The 18,136-nt window shown below is 39.5% G+C and overlaps 1 long non-coding RNA gene across 1 annotated transcript; it reads right to left on the bottom strand.

Annotated features, from left to right (window-relative positions):
- Nucleotides 1-5,429: 5,429 nt before the first annotated feature.
- On the bottom strand, nt 5,430-8,535 carry LOC149024203 (uncharacterized). The gene is made up of 3 exons (XR_016171606.1): nt 8,273-8,535; nt 8,076-8,153; nt 5,430-5,826 (listed from the first exon to the last, which is right to left on the bottom strand). It is a non-coding gene; the product is annotated as an uncharacterized LOC149024203 (long non-coding RNA).
- Between the last annotated feature and the right edge of the window lie 9,601 nt (nt 8,536-18,136).

Raw genomic sequence — 18,136 nt, 5'->3', positions numbered from 1 at the left:
TAGTGATTCAGAATCTCAAAGAATAAGGGGGAGAAGAACGGGAACCTAACACCACTTTTTAGGGTGTCTAGGTAAAGGGAAAACTCCTCGAGAGGGTTAAAGTTAACCCTCTCGTTTAGATTGGGAACCCGAAGGAGATATGACGAGGGCATCGAGTAATGGTCAACAACAGATTCTAACTCTTCATTAGTGAAGTGGGAGACAAAGAAAATGGGGCCTTGGGCTGGTCTCCTAGATGGTCGGGAAGCCTTGGCTACTGCTTTGGAAGACTGTGGTTTTCGGGAATAGTAAGGCAAGGTATTCCCTAAGGGTTCCCTAGGGTTTCATTTTGGGCCCATGGAGGCGAGCCAGCGATTGGTAACCCTATCTATTGGGTTTGGGTGTCTTGTATTTTGTGGGTCCATGTAATTATGGTTTTGGTTGTGTTTGTAATTGAAACAGGGTTTGGGTCAATTACTAGTACTGGGGTAAAACTATAATTACATTGGGATTAGGGTTTTAGGTTTCCCTATAAATAGTCTCTGTGGGATAACCTATAGGCATCAATCTCTGTAGGAGATTGGGGAATCAATCCCTGTAGGGGATTGGGGTACCCATCCTGATAAGGATGGAGGGCAAGCAAAGGGTAGCACTTTGTGAGTGTGAGAGTGGTGTGAGGTTTCCTGGAAATAGTGAAACTCTTTTTCTCTTTGGTGGACGTAGGCATGGTTTTGCCGAACCACGTTAAATTTCCCTTGTGTGCTTTGCTTGTGTTCTTCTCTGTTCGTAGTTGTGCATCCATTATCCCTAACAAGTGGTATCGAGAGAGATTCGTTGGATCGTCGTTGGAAGTGTGCGAAGATCCAGGAAGATGATAGGTGCCAGGAGAATGGAGAATGTTTCGACGGATTGATCGAAGTGGAAGTGACGGATCAAGGAGATTTCGCTCTGTTGGTATTGATTTTGTGAGTTCGTATGGAGATCAATGGTGAGGTTCTTTCAGTTGATTGATGGGTACGAAAGCTACAGATCAGGTAAATTGTACAGGCTTGCAGGGAGTGTTGAAACAGGTGGAGCTCCAGTTGACACTTTGGCAAGGGGTATAGTAGACAGAATTTGCAAGTTGTTCAAGCACAAAACAAGGGCAAATTTGGAAAGAAGTGAGTGACTTTCGCTTTGGATTTGGTGAGTGGCAGTGATCTCTCGGAGCCGGCTGTGACAGGAGGGATGGAGCCACGTCACGTCGTATAGCGGTGATGAGCTGTACGAGACACCCCAGGTGGGGGTGTGTGCCATGCTAGTTTAGTGATGGCGATAACAAAGCATTCCTGGAGGGGATGTGGGTCATGCGTGTATAGCGGCGATGAGTTGTACGAGACACCCCAAGTGGGGGTGTGTGCCATGTTGGTTTAGTGATAGCGGTAATAAAAGCATTCCTGGAGGGGATGTGGGTCATGCGTGTATAGCGGCAATAAGCTGTACAGGACACCCGAGGTGGAGGGTGTGCACCATGCTGGTTTAGTGATGGTAGTAACAAAAGCATCCCTGGAGGGGATGTGGCCATGCTATAAGGTGTGGTGGATACACAGAGATAGGTGATTGCAGAGAGACACCATCAACGGTTTTCTTCAAGGTGGTTTGCAGAATTCAAGCCAAGGAGGAGATTGTTGGGTTTGGGTGTCTTGCATTCTGTGGGTCCATGTAATTATGGTTTTGGTTGTGTTTGTAATTGAAACAGGGTTTGGGTCAATTACTAGTATTGGGGTAAAACTGTAATTACATTGGGATTAGGATTTTAGGTTTCCCTATAAATAGTCTCTGTGGGATAAGATTGGGGAATCAATATTTGTAGGAGATTGGGGAATCAATCCCTGTAGGGGATTGGGGTACCCATCTTGATAAGGATGGAGGGTAAGCAAAGGGTAGCACTTTGTGAGTGTGAGAGTGGTGTGAGGTTTCTTGGAAATAGTGAAACTCTTTTTCTCTTTGGTGGACGTAGGCATGGTTTTGTCGAACCACGTTAAATTATCCTTGTGTGCTTTGCTTGTGATCTTCTTCGTTCGTGGTTGTGCATCCATTATCCCTAACACTATCACCTTTGTCACCGGATAACTCAACGAAGGCAGAGGGGGTAGGTTGGTCATCGGAATCCTCTCATCCAACGATATTACCGGCAGAATCATCATTGAAAGTTTTACCACTATCCATTACAGAAAAAGAAAAGGATTTTTTACTAAAAGGAGAAATTAAAATCCCAAAAACAGAGCCCCGAACCCAAAAGAGCAAGCAAAGAAAGAAAGTGAAAGAGACAGTAAGGAAAGATTGAGGAACTTACTTGTTAGAGCTTACTAAAGAAGAGTTGAAACTTGAAGATTGAAAAGCTTGCAAATGTAGAGTAAATGTAGAAAAACCTCACAAACAGACAAGTTTGCAAATGAGAAGGTAACAGTTGAAGTCTGGAAAAGTTTAAATAGGCAAAAGCATTAGATCGTGTACGGTTGAGATGCATCTAGTTCAGCGGTCGAGACCGAGCGACGTTTCGTGATTTGATCCAGTGGATGTGATTAATCCAATCCAACGATTATGAAAGGTTGTCGATTCCTTGGAAGTAATGATGATTATGGCTGATAGAGGCCACGTGGCTTAAAGGGAACGAGTTACGAGAAGTATGGACAGCTCGAGATGTACCGCTACGCAGGACAGTGCAATAAATGCGATATTTGGAGATCGGAAAGATGTTTGGCCTTCTATTTACCTCGTTTCAATGGTCGTAATCGGTAAAAAAAGCAAACCAAGCCATTGGTTATCCCGACCGCTTGGCCTGGGAGGCTCATGATGATGATGAGATACGCTGGGTCGAGTTCAACCATGATCGGGTCACGATTTTTGGTTGAAAATGGGTTCAACCACAGTCGGGTCAAGAAACCCGGTTGGGGTCGGGAGTTTAGATTAGTAACTAACACGAGGATAAAGGGACTTTACGGTGATGAGGATAAGCATGATCCCGAAGAATTTGGGATACATGATCAAATTATAAATAGTAACTACCATTATACGAAGTGGACGATCGTGTTAAGAAAGGTAACTAACTACCTTCATCTCCGGAAAAAAGGTTAAAACCCTAAGATCAAATGGCCGCCAAGAGAAAATGTGATTGAATCCAACGGTCGGGAATGAAAGGTAAATCCTATAAAAACTAAAGGGTTGTACACAACGAAGGTATCTGAATCGTTTCCCTCCATTATCATATTAAATCTAAGCTCTGCATCTAGCCAAAGCTATGTGGTATTTCACTTTCTAACTTAACCTTCAGAGGTGGCTGCCCGATCCTGCGGTCGGCCCACATCTAATTCTATTTTGCAAGCCAACTTCAAGGAATCTGAGGATTAAACCGATTTTGGACGCATCAATATCACTCACCGCCTGCAAGGTCGTCTTCTCCGGCAACGAGGGGCTTCGCTAGACATCTTCCCTGCTGCTACCTTCACCATTTCCTGTCACCTGTGAGCCTTCAATGGGAATCTCCTTAGCTAGCTTCATCAATCTTCCATCAAGCATAGCCACCCGGTGTTCTGCACCTCCCTTGGGTTTAGGAGCCAAAGCACAAACTGCATCCTCTGAACAGCCATGACCACACCAGTGAGCCTTTTCTCTTCAAATGATCCAACACACCTGTTGTTATTGTGTCCCAACGGGCCACAATAAAAACATACACGAGGGAGTTTCTTGTATTTCACCACCACTTTAGCCGAGCCTCCTTCCTGGCACCTTATATTGACAGTGAATCTGAGAGGTTTGCGGATATCCACTCTAACACGGACTCTGAAAAATTGTGTGTTTTTCCCAACTTGAGCTCCTTCTACCTGAAACATCTTCAGTTGGGTACCCACGTTCTTCGCGACCATGAGCATTATCTTACCCTCCAGAAGCTCCTTTGGTATCTCATTTATTTGTATACAAAATTCCGAGTGCAAAAAATCCCATTTCTGGTCACTGTTCCATCTCTCCAAAACCATTAAGTTGTTCACTACCATCCAGGGACCCTCCTTAAGCACGTTCTCAAGATCCATCACATGCTAAAAAGAAAATAAGAACTTCCTATCCTCCACAGCAGTTACATCAACAGGGAAACAAGGGTTCCAAGCTTTAATCACACCTTCAATGACAGGTTGCTTCCTAAGGGATTTCTCTTCAACGATAAGACCCACGAGCTTGGAGTTCCATTGTCTATATAAGGAAGCAACCTCCTCCTTTTTAAGAATTACATCTTCATCGTCATCTTCATCATAGTAACCTATTGGGGTGGAAGGGTTGTTGACGATATTTTTGGAGAATGAAGCCCTCTGGTTAGGGTTAGGAGTGGTGAGATGAGTGGGTGATGGGAGAGGAAGAAGCAGAGGTTTTGGGTTCAGTGAGGCGTGGAGTTTAACCAGCAACATATTGCGATGGCAAGAAATGACGACATTAGCCGGAGATAATCACTCCACAGTGGAGGAGCATTTCAGAATGGTTGTTCAGTTTCACGACACCAAGATTGTTTTGGACACTTGCTTCTAAACATACCTAAAAATCCAATAGTTGTGTATCCTTGTTTTCTCAAGCATTCAATCATTGAATTGAATTTTTTTTCTCTATCTGAGTGGAGGATTCAGTCTTTTGTATAGTTATGGCACAGCAGATTTTATCCAAGGATGACGGTCTTTCTCTAACCAAAGGAAAGTCATGTAAAAGAGAGCGGCTGCATTCTATTCCTTCCTCCTAGGGCATGTTTGGTTGGTTAGGTTGTCCACAATTTCTATTCCTGATGGACAAACTGCGGTTCAGGTTGTCCATGGTGCCACACGGGCTTTTAGGAACCTTTGGAGGGATTAAAAAAATGCAGCACGTCGTGTGAATTCTGATACACATCCACAGGCTTGCAGTCTACCACGGTGCCACCCAAATTTATAGCCGGGACATCTTCTGATATGCTGTAATGCAAGTTATCAGGTATCCCGTTCCAAAGGTGCGCTTGGGTTTACTGTTAAGGATGCATTGAACCAACCAATTCATGCTGTGTCAATTCAATGCGTTTGCCATGGTGTACAAGTGGCTGAGGCATGGGTGACAGTCCTCTAGGCTTTGCAACATGTCTGCTAACTTGGTTATGGGTCCATTTTGGTGGCCTGTTTGCGGTGGAGTTTCTTTGACAACAACGTATTGCTTTTGGTCGTGAGTCAAGGATGGTCTTAGAAGATGTCATAGAATGATTTTTACCATGTTCCAACAGGAGAAAATGGGATTGCTGACTCCCTGGCTAAATTTGCCCTTTAGTGTCGTGTATGACAGAAGGGTCACTAACCACTCCATGCCTCCAAGGTTGGTGGGTCTTTACCATCTATAAGTTTGTCACAACTATAAATGATTACCATTAACACCCCCACCCCCTTTTCTCTTTTCCCAAACACAAAATATAAAAAATAAAAAAGGATCAAAGTTCCAACTGATTGGCATTATCCAAATGGTGCCATAACAAAGGATATTTATCCCCAACCAAACCGTTACATACATACCAAATAATTAACCTTGGGTTTAAAATCCAAAACATCTTCAGAAACTCATGTTAGAAACCATGTTATTCAAAGTATGAAGATCACCCTCATCAAAAAGGGAGTAAGACTCCATCCAGAAATATTGTCAACCAGATATCTCAACAATATCCTTTACATACACCAGTCCTCAAGAGTTATTGAGAAGTAGATAATGCATGTATCTCCCATCTGTACCATACAACCAAGACCTGAGTTCAAGGTTTGTATGAAACAGCATAAAATCGCATCAGCCTTTGTGGGTACTTTATTCAGTTTTCTGGGGGGCACAAATCAGAAAATAATCAGTCTAGAGTATGGTGAGGGTAACATACTCTTTGCACAAAAGGAATTATATTGGAAGTGAGCCACTATCAAAAATAGTATCTGTTCCAAAAACAATGATATAAATAACTTCCAACAATGCATCACAGCTTCCACTTATGGTAATCGCTACTGTCTTGTAGTAAGTTAAATGCTAACCGAAAAAGTAAATGGGTATGAAGCTAGTGAATAGCAATTCCATCAATCTGGCTACTACCAACCAGCAAGTGTGGACAGCAAAACAGTATACAAGAAATTACATCTCAGTGCTTTAATACTAGAAACAGACCCATCTGGCTAAAAGATTATTATTGCTGTACTTAAGGTGAAAATATTTTGAATTCAGGTCATAGAAGACCACATTATATAGTTTGTAGTTCTCATCATATGCATAATTGTGATATGAACCCTGATTAAATTAGTTCAGTCCCAAAGTAAACCTGCTGAAGTCCATTTGCAATTAAAATAAAATACATCAACTGAGATTTACCGGTGCACACTCACAATTTAATTTGAATTATCTTCCAAGTGGGACCCTGTAATGTTGCTAACTCACCCTTAAAATTAAAACACATATAACAGCAGCACAGTTCCAGTGAAATGTAATTCAAACAAATTAGTGAACTTAATAAGTCAAAATGATACAGAGATAGATTCATCTGACGTCCTAATGCTAGAACAGTATAATTGAAAATTCAAGCTTAAAATGGATATCATATGACTATAGCAAAGCTATTGTTGACTGTAGATCTAAATCTAATGATATCACAACAGGCTACTTAGAAACCAATGTTAGGAAGCAATTGTCTGAAATAAGGAATACTGATAAGACCCTGCAGTTCCCCTCTAACCTTCGGCTGCCTCATATGGCAACCCTGATATATCCAGCACTGGTATCCTCCTCACCAAAGCAATTCACTCAATGTAACTGAAGTAACTAAATAAAAATAAAGCAGATGAACCATGGAAATGACATTGCAATGTAAACATGGGAATGCTCAACTATCCCTTAACGATCATCAAATTTCATTACAATATTCTTACCAAAATAATTATTCATTACAATATCAAACCCCTTATACCAATATGAAAATCCTCCTACTGCTACCTATAACTCACCCCAGTTCACTCACCTGAGAGTCCTCCTCTCACCGCGAGCAAGCTTGCCCCAAAACACTATCCAATTCTCCCCCGTTCCCTTCTCTATCCTATTTCCCTCATATAACCCAAGACAAATCCTAATAGACTAGCAACCCCACACTTTACACATAGGACAGCATGGGAGAGGTTGCTCCCGAATAGGATTTTGCCACCTGTCCCTATAGCTGATCCTGTCCCCCACATGTATGGAATTAATCTCCTATAGCTCCCCTACCTCTGTACCCTCAGCTTAGGGTCCTAAAACATACTTGCAATTATACAGTCTTAACCCTTTCTGATAGATTGATGTTTCCAAAAGTTGGCTTTGAAGCTGCCAAAATGACACTTTTCAATGAAAAAAAGAAACAGGAGCTGGCAATATATGCGTTAAGGCCTCAATTTCCGTAGTGGCGGGATGAAGGAAAACTAGCTCAACTTTCTCCATTAGTTTCAAATAAGCATAGCCATAAGCCATGTACCATCTTTTTCGTAGTAGCCATGTACCATCTCTTTTAGTTTTCTCAAATCTAATTAAAATATAACCAACTGACTGAGAAGATAGAGTAAGTGTGGTACTCCTTCGTTTGAAGATAGAGTGAGTGGTAATTCACAATCAATTAGATGTATGAGTAGTAAAACAACACACAAAGCCAAGTGCTGGCCAGAAACACAAGTTTTAGTTGTTCCTTGACACAGGTTAACAGGATGCATATTCACACAAAAAAAATTAACAGATGTAACGGTGTTCCCAGATCTGATAAATGAACTTGATCAGATTATCATAGCCTTCTATAAACAAATGTTCTCCACATTTTAGGATATGACTTATCATAGGCCTTGTTTATCCACTTTGGCTATTGCTACGCTTTCAGTTTAGATCAGTAATGAAGGAAACAATGGGATTAATTAACTGCATTCTTCACTCTTAACCTTGCTCTGTATGATTACTGAATAAAATTGTTCTCCAGAAGACCGATCAATTCAAGAGAGTGGGGGAAGACGATCGATAAATCCATGGTGCTATAAAGAACAAGCGTAACATAATGAAATGCTAATATAGTGTACCTTCGCCGCTTCCTCTGCAGCGGCTTTTTCTTTCTCGGTCTTAAGCTTCAGTTTCTCCATCTTCTCCTTCTCCATTTTCTTTATGAAAAAAATCAAAGGAAATCACCATAGAGAACAGACGTAACCATTAAAATTAGTAAAAGAACCAGAATGAAACCAATTACAGAAATGAACGCACAATAACAGGATTACAGTACCTTTATGTAGATATTTTCTGCAGCCTTTTCTTCTTCCGACAAAATCTTGCCCTTGCTATCGCTGAAGTAACGAGGCAAACTACCTCCTCGCATCGTAATCAAAGGAATACGCCTCACGACAGATCCGATCGCCATTGAATGAGTTTTAAGCAAGCGGTAAACTACAAGAAATGTAAAGGACGAAAGTTGGATCCGCCGAACCCTAGTCTGTATAGCCTGAGTCGGGACAGACCTTTCACCTGGAATAAAAATAAAAGAGGAGATGCAACGCAATTTTTTTTTTTTTTTTAATTTTAAATACGCGATATTTTATATAGTGGGAGCCGTCCGCATTGATGACCTCTTCTTTCAAGTAAATTTTTCATTTAAATTTTTTTTTTCTTGTTTTATTTTTAAAATTGCTAAAATTTTTGTATAATATTTTGAGATTTTTTTATCAAAACTTTATTTTCAACTTATTTTTTCTTCTTAAAATGATTTCTATGATATAACTTTGCTAATAATTGTAATGTGACCATCTAGTGTGTTTTTTTATCAAATCATGTAATTTTTTCCTCTTAAGATTTCTTTCCATATATATTTTTTTATTGTCTATTATTTCTTTGCCTATTTTTTATTGAAAATTTTGATATTTTAATAATTAATTAGTTATCTTTAAAAATTAAGAAGGGAAAATCTTCTCCAAAATTCTATCATTCCATCAATGATTCTTGTTTCCATTTCTCTATTAGAATCTTCGATAAAGAATAAGAATATATTGAGAAGTTAATTAAAAGAAAGAGAAAAAAGAAGAGAATAATAAGAAAAAAATATAGAACCACATAAAGTGTCCATTGATTATCTTATTCTTTGTTTTTATTCAATTCTTTATATTTTTATTTTTATTTAAATTTATAAAATTTAGATAATTAATAATTACCTTTTAAGAAGAAAATTTTCAAAATTTTATGCCAACCTTTTAAGAGAAAGTTGTCTTCAAATTTTATGCTTTCTATGATTTTGGTTTTCTAATTTTTGTTTTAATGAAATTTCAATTCTATTTATTGTTCCCCAAATTAAAAATAAAAATAAAAATATTTTCTAAATTTTATTCAACCCCTAGTGAGTTTAGTTTCATTCTAAATCTAAAATTTTATATGAAAAAATTCTTACGAAAACTTTGAATAAATTTTTTTGGTACCTTGAATAATTTTCTTAAAAAATGTAATTTAATTACTTTTATTTTCTTATGGATTTTCACTAATGCTCTGGCTCCTGCTGGCTTTGTGGGTTCACATGAGTATTTTAAAAGTAGCAGAATGGTTTTCACTAATGCTTTGGTTGCTGAAATCTCTCCTCCTCTCCGATACATATCTTGGGGTCGCTCTCTTTTTTGTGCTCTCATGTGCATATTAACACTGTATGTTCTCTAGGCCCCTCTATTTATACATTCTTTTATATTTTCAAATGTAAGTATTGGAAACAGTGAAAAAAATCAAAATTAACACTTCTTATGAGTCTGGTTTTGTGTGAGTTCTTAGTAGATATGCCTGCTGTTGGTGCTAATTTTGCCGATCACCTTGAACCGCCACCTTCGCACCAAACTCCTCAGATCTCAATTGATCTAGTTGATTTGATCCTTCAGTTAGTCTCTCGTTCACTGATAAAATGAAAACACACCGATTAGAAACGGAGCCGATCATTTTGATCGGTGTCGCGTCTCCGACGATCTAGTTAGGTTTTTGAAGATAGTTCTTCAGAGCTCGAAGGAGCTTCTGAAGTGTTTCCATGGAGTAAACTAAGCAAGAATCCAGTGTTCATGATCTGAGAGACTTACCCTTCTCGAATTCTCCTTTTCCTTTTATATGGATTTTCCCGCTAGTAATACTTTCAATCATGATCGTCGGATCATCGCTCCCTCTTGAATGGTGTTGATCATCTTTTCTTTTTAATCTCGAGTGAACCCATAAGTTCCTTCATCTCATCAATCGAATCCGGTTAAACCTGATTAGACCGGTACAAACCGGAAGTGGATATTTTAGCCACAACACAAGCCCCCAAGCCTGCTGATCAGGTTGGACTTACATGAGACTCTGATTAGCAGGTTTAAACCTGACCATCAAAATCATCCATCATACCCTGTTCAGCTCTTATGTCTTTTCCCAAGGTACTTTTTGATTTCCAAAGAACTATGACGACAAGTCATCATTAACTTGAAAGTTGATTTATGGCTCTCCCCCATATAAAATCATAACTTTTGTAATTGTAGAACCATCTTGCGTGATTATTACATCTCTGTACTCAGCCCCCAAATTATCCTGTAAACCGGCTGAAATCTCTTTTTTGTCAGATCTTTCACAAATTCTTAGATATAACTTTTCATCTTCCTTAACGTTATCGCCGCTTGATCATAAATTTTGTCTCTTCCCCACTTACACTCATCATGTTCTCCCTTACTTTTCATATATCATCCTCGTATTCTCAACCGCAATTTCCCTAAATTCACCGATTGATTCTACGCGTCGGTTATGAAAAGTAATGACCCTTGATCTTGGAACATTGTGTATTTCCCCCCATTTTTCAAGAAATCTCCTTTCGCCTCTCTTTGTTCTTTATATATTTATCTGTCAACTGTCACCTGCTCTCCTCCGTACTCTGTCCTCCTCCTTCGAGAATATCAAATATACTTATTTGCTATTTTTCCCTATCACTTCTCCTCAAATTTTATCATTCGAGTTTTCTTCTTCCTTTCCTGCTTCCACCATGGATCCTACTTCCAACCCTTCAGCACCCAGTACCTCCACTCAGTCCATTATTCCTTCAAGCATCGAACGACTAAAAGATATGTCTGGTGCCTCCTCTTCTCATCAGAATCCTTCAAATTGGAAACCCTCTCCGTAAGCTCACGACAAAGCCATCATTGTTTATACTCCTGTAGACATGTCCAAGGAGAAGATGGACCCAAAATATGTAGGTCCCGAGTGGTATCCAACCAAGGTAAAGAAATCTCACCTGGCTTCTTATTTGGAAAGCTACCATTTCCCTTTTGACGCCAGAATATGGGTTCCTGAACCTTTTGACCGACCTTATACAGTTGATCCAGGAGTCATCACCATTTACCTTGACCATCTCGATTCAGGTTTCAGAATTCCTTTGATCCCAATAGTCTAGTCTTTGTTGGATTATTATCATATTTGTCCCTCTCAACTCACTCCAAATAGTTGGAGATTGATTTTCTGCTTTTTCGCCTTCATTCTCTGAATGAAACGCACCCCTTCTGTCGATCTTTTCAGGAAGTATTACACTCTGAAAGTATCCCGCGAACACGGATACCTTCACTTTGCTAGAAGAACCTGTATTGCAAATGAACTGGGTAAAGAATCCCAGATTTTCATTGACTCTTCTATTCCCCATGATAACAAACAGTGGCGAGAAAAGTATATTTTTTGCGCCATTCCGAATCCAAATTTCCGCTTCTGATGGTGTTTACACTCTTTGAACTCCCTGTCCCCTTTGAAAGTGCGTCCAGAACTCAATGAATATGACCGAGAAACTTGGGGTTTGATTCCTACTAGAACTCCAATTGACGCGGTCGACTTAAAAACAGATGCAGGCCTAATTAATCACGGTCTCTTCCCAGGTAAGGATAATAATAATGATATACCTTTCCTCTCTTTACCACTACTTTTCCTTTAAACCTTGTCTTCATTTTATGCATCTACAGAAACTGTTGCTCGTCCAATTCCTAGTGTCGCTGAACTTCGAAGAGTTGTCTTAGAAGAAAAAAAATCTAATTCAAAAGTTGTGAAGCCCTCCAAGAAAAGAAAGCACACCGCCCTCCGTTCTTCAAAAAGAAAGTCTACTGAGAAGGAAACTTCCCCTGGTCAGAAGAAAGTTGACCAGACGCCAGAAGGTTCCGTCAGATTGATGTTCAAATCGTGAAGACTGTTGCCAGTAAAACACCTGGTCCCAAGATGAGGACCTCCAGAACTTCCAACACCCTGAGATGTAGACTTCGGTCTACAAGTCCAGCTTCTGGCTAGGGGTTATCTTGTTCCAAGAATAAGAAGAGAAAAGAATCCAATTCTGTTCCTATTGAAGCCCCCAATGAGGAAAACAATCCTCCCGAAGAAATCCCTGCTATCATTGAAACTAATGTTGAAGTAAACAGAGAACACACACTGCCAGACATATCAACTGAGTTATCCCATGACACTTCAATCTTCCCAGAAAAGATGGCTGAGGATGAAGGTCAAGGTAAGGAAATTTTTGACTATCCTCTTGAGCATCTGAAGAAAATCGCTGAAGATATATTAATTTATGCTGCATGTGTATTATTGAGGAAATTGTTGATCAATTATGTGATGTGAATGTTGATGTGTCCAATCCTCCCCTGGAAATTGTTGCCGAAGAAAATGTTTCTGCGAATGTTTCTTCTACTTTTGTTTTGCCTTTATCAAACCCTATGTTGGATGATGTCGTTTCATACATCAATATACCCCCTGTTCTTGAAGAAAATAACCAGAATGTTCTTCAATCCCTGAAGTTACCCCTCCAGAAAATAATGCTGCTCTTCATGAAGCTCATATGGCAATTGATCCCCATATTGATCTTGGAGATCAAGAAAATATTTTTATGCAAGATGATTCAAATGATGCTGCCATAAATGTAGATCTTCAGAATGTGACTGAAGTTGCTGATCTCCAACCAATTCCTGGTCAACCAGATGATACCTTGAGTGTTGCCGACTCAGGAAACCCTTTCAACCCTGAATGGCTTTTGAAAGAAAATCATACAACCAGCCGTAATTGGGAGGTTGCCAGAGAATGGGGAACCAAAGGCAGAATTCCTCGTGACAAGAAAGAAACAGCTCGAATGTCTGACTTTGACCTTTACTCTCATGGATGGGGGTAAGAAACAAATCTTTATTCTTTCTTCATTAAAACTGATTTATTATTGATTTTATATATTTATTCTGTTTGGTTTTTATAGATTAATCCACAGATGTTTTGGAACTGCTTTTAATGCATTTTCTGAAGTATTGGAGAGGGAAAAAACTTTATCTCAGGAAAATGACAACTTGATTAAGAGGAATTTTGAGCTGGTTAATGAGGTACAAGAACTTCGAAGAAATTTGAACTCTTCAGAGAGAAAATTAACAGCTGCTGAATTCAGAGAAATAGATTTGATCAATGATTTGGATGATTTGCAAACTGATTATCAACTCTGTTCTAATCATTGTGCTGATTTGCAGGAAGAGGTTTCCATGTTAAGAGATGTTGTTTTGAAATATATGAATGAGCTTCTGCAGCTCAAGATGTTAAAGAATAATGCCCTTGAAAGGGCCAGGATTGCCACTGCTGAGAGAGAGGATTTCAAGGAAAAGTTAACCAGAGCCTTCGCCTAGTCAAGAGATGTTGAAAAAGAGAAGAATGAACTTTTGGAAAAGTTCGAAAAAGTTGAAAATTTGAACACAAATTTGGAGTTGGCTCAGGAGTACCATGTTAAAGCTTTTAACTCAATTTTATAGGAAAAGTCTACTTTAGAAAATTAAAATGATAGTTTGGGATTGAGACTCTGCGAGGTTGCATCAGAAAAAGATAATCTTAAGGTTTCTTTAGGCTTGATTTCAAAGGAAAAAGAGAATCTACATGCTCTTTTAGATGAGACTCTCAGATATAAAGCCTTAATGCATGGAGATAGAAAGAAGACAATTCGAGGTAGAAAAGAAAAGAATACAGAATGAAAATCAGATTGTCCTCATTTCAGTTACCTCATCTATGAAGGAAATTGGAGACAACCCAGCTTTCCTCGGATTTTGCTAGAGTATGGTAAAGGACTGTTCTGACCAAATCTTCTCGGAAATCCTTAAGATTCACTCCAACATAGATTTCAAATTGTTGCCTCCAGAATTTCTCCAATCTGGATCATTTTTTGATCTTAGGAATTTGAAATACCCGAACTCTGATAGCTCGTAAGAAGATGATACTGATAATGATGATAATGAGTCTTCCAGTTCTGGCCATAATCATTATGCTAGTGACCTAAATGATGATGATGATTCACCCTCCCAAGATGATGAAGAAGTTGCCGCTGATGATGCTGCAGATGTTGATCCGTTTGCAAGTTCAAAAATTTAAGAAAACATTTCCTTTGCTTATCAATTTACCTCTTTTTTTTGTCAACCTCTTTAGTATATGAGGTCTTTGACTTTGTCCATCTTTTACATCAATAGAATTTTCTTCTTTCTTCTTTTGCTCCTTTGGGCTTTGACAAAATAGCACTTTGAAGAGATTCTTTATAATATTGGCTATCATCTTCAGGCCATTGCATATCTGATTAGATATACAATTCTGACCAAACCTGCACCCTTCATTAGCTTCTGACGAAATATTCTTGAAGAGAATACAACTGATGAAGCTTTTATAACCGATCAGATATTCTTAGATAATGGCTCGTAGAAAGTCTTTGAGCTTTTGATTAAAATCCTCCACATAATCTGCTTTGTGAGTAATTTTATTGATTAGCTCCATTGTTTTCGATCAAAAGGCTGCCTTCGAAAGATGGCTCCTTGAGCCTGACTTCGGAAAGTCGGAACCATCCTCGGAAGGAATGATCCATGATTAAGCTAGCATGACCTGGCTACTTGAGCCTGATTTACGTAAAGTCGAGACCACCCTCGGAAGGAATGATCCGTGATCAGCTTCGGAAAGCATGACCAGGCCTCGAAAGGCTGGCTACTTGAGCCTGACTAACAAAAAGTCGGGACCACCCTCGGAAGGAATGATCCGTGATCAGCTTCGGAAAGCATGACCAGGCCTCGGAAGGCTGGCTACTTGAGCCTGACTTACGAAAAGTCGGGATCATCCTCGGAAGGCATGATCCGTGATCAGCTAGCATAATCAGGCCTTGGAAGGCTGGCTACTTGAGCCTGACTTCAGAAAGTCGGGATCACCCTTGGAAGGAATGACCCTGGATCAGCGTTGAAAGGCATGATCAGACCTCGAAAGGCTGGCTACTTGAGCCTGACTTCGGAAAGTCGGGATCACCCTCGGAAGGAATGACCCTGGATCAGAGTTGAAAGGCATGATCAGACCTCGAAAGGCTGGCTACTTGAGCCTGACTTCGGAAAGTCGGGATCACCCTCAGAAGGAAAGACCCTGGATCAGCGTTGAAAGGCATGATCTGGAAGACTGGTTCGCCAAAAATATCTTTTGAACTAAATGAAGAAGAATCCTTTGATGACAGCGATTAATAAGATGATTTCTTCAAGAATGCCAGAAAATCTTGTTTCCTTTCCATTGATAATATTTCTTGAGATGAATTACATTCCATGGTCGTTTCAAACTGCTCCCATAAGCATCCTTTAGCCAATATGTATTTCTGCTTACAGTTTTTGTCACCACATATGGTCCTTCCCAGTTTGCAAAAAGCTTTCCACAGTTCCTTGGATCTAATGCTGATTTATTTCTCAAGACCAAATCTCCCACTCTAAAAGATTTAGGTTTGACACGAGTGTTGTAGTACGCCGCTGTTCTCCTTTGGTATTCTATATTGCGGTATAAAGCTCTCTCTGACTTCATCTAAAAATTCAAGATTTGCCCTCAACCCTTCTTCATTAGTCATCGGATCAAATCTTTCTGATCTGTTTGATCCCACCATAACCTCCACTGGAGCCAATGCCTCAGACCATATGCTAGTCTAAAAGGCGTTTCTCCCGTCAGTGTCCTGACTGTAGTCCTATACGCCCATAGTACATGAGGTAATTCATCGATCCATAGGCTATTTGCCTCATCCAGTCTCCTCTTTATTCCTTGCAGAAGTGTTCCTTTGGTTACCTTGATTTGACCATTGCATTGAGGATATGCCACAGATGAGTGTTTGCATTCAATGTGATAATCTGCACAGAATTCTTTGAATCTTTCATTGTCAAATTGACTTCCATGATCTGTCAGTAAAATCTTCGGCAGACCATATCTGAATATAACATGGTTTCTAAAGAACTTCTCAATTTGATTTGTGGTAGTCGTAGCTAAGGCTTCTGCTTCCACCCATTTTGTGAAATAATCAATTGCAGCTACCACGGATTTTTTTCCTCCGGTTGTAACAGGAAATGGACCTAATAAATCCATTCCCCACATAGCAAATGGAAGGGGATTGAGTATTGATGTCAGTTGTTTTGTTGGCTGGTTCTGAATTGGTGCATGAATTTGACATTGATGACATCTCCTTACATACTCAATTGCTTCAGATTTCATGTGTGGCCAATAAAATCCTTGTCTTAGAACTTTATAAGCTAAAGCCTTCCCACCTAGATGACTTCCACAGATTCCTTCATGGACCTCTGCCAAAGCATATTGTGCATCAGATGGTCCCAAACATTTCAAGAGTGGCCCAGAAACTGTTCTTTTATATAATAGTTCATTCTTTAGAATAAACTTAGCAGTTCTTCTTTTCACAGTTTTCGCCTTTTCTCTATCCTCAGGAAGAATACCATCTTTAAGATACTGTATAATAGGATCCATCCAAGATATTTTTGCATCAATTTCCATTATCTTTGGCTCTGAATATGCTGGGATATCCAGCTCTTCAAAATATACAGCCTGCGGTAAAGAAGTAGATTTTGCAGAAGCTAATTTCGCGAGAGAATCTGCTTCATTGTTTTGATTTCGGGATATTCTCATGATCGAGAATTGTGAAAACCACTCTTTGCACTCCCACACCTTCTTAAGATAACTGATCATCCGATCATCCTTCGCATCATACACTCCTGTAACTTGCCTAACCACCAGCTCGGAATCACTTCTTACTTCAATGTTCTGTATACAGAGGGATCTGGCCAGCCGCAAGCCTGCAATAAGAGCTTCATATTCTGCCTCATTATTTGAAGTGTGAAAATTAAATCGAAGTGCATTCTTAATTACAAATCCGAATGGACTTTGTAAAATCACCCTGCTCCTGATCCCTGAGAATGACTTGATCCATCCACATGTAAAGTCCACCCAGAAGACATCTCATTGGAATCTTTTTCTTCCTCTGGTAGTGAAATACTTTCAGCAATAAAATCAGCCAACACCTGTGCCTTTATCGCAGTTCTGGGTTTATAATCTATATCATGTTCTCGTTAACTCTCCCCCCCATGATACCATTCTCCCCGCCAGATCAGGCTTATGCAATATTTTCTTTAAAGGCCAGTTAGTAAGAACAATAATTGGATGAGCCTGAAAATAAGGTCTAAGCTTCCTGACCGCTATTATCAAAGCTAAAGCCTGTTTTTCAAATTCTGGATATCTAGATTTTGCATCTAACAATGTATGACTTACAAAGTAGATAGGATTTTGAACAGTACCTTCTTCTCAAATTAATACTGCGCTTATTGTCGCCTTCAAAGAAGATAAATATATCTGCAAGATCTCTCCTGGCTTTGGTCGAGATAGAACTGGTGGACTGGTCAGCCTCCTTTTTAATTCTTCAAATGAATTCTGACAGTCCTTTGACCATTTGAATTCGTTAAGTGCATTTAAATTTTTCAACGCCTTGAAGAATGGTGCGCATTTATCTCCTGATTTTGATATAAATCTGCTTAATGCCGCAACTCTTCCTGTTAAACTTTGGATTTCCTTCATACTGTTGGGTGTTGTCATATTCAAGATGGCCTTGATTTTCTCTGGATTCGCCTCAATACCCCTCTGTGTAACCATATAACCAAGGAATTTACCAGACAAAATCCAAAACGCACACTTTTCAGGATTGAGTCTCATTCCATTCCTTCTCAGTACATCAAAGCACTCCCATAGATCAGTGAGATGATCAGATCTGAATTGACTTTTTACAAGAAGATCATCTACGTAAACTTCCATATTTTTTCCAATCTGATCAGCAAAC

The sequence above is a fragment of the Hakea prostrata genome, chromosome 2 (assembly GCF_041222555.1).
Source record: "Hakea prostrata isolate BN-2017 chromosome 2, UWA_Hpros_2, whole genome shotgun sequence".
NCBI lineage: Eukaryota > Viridiplantae > Streptophyta > Magnoliopsida > Proteales > Proteaceae > Hakea > Hakea prostrata.
This window is presented reverse-complemented; position numbering and strand designations above follow the sequence as displayed.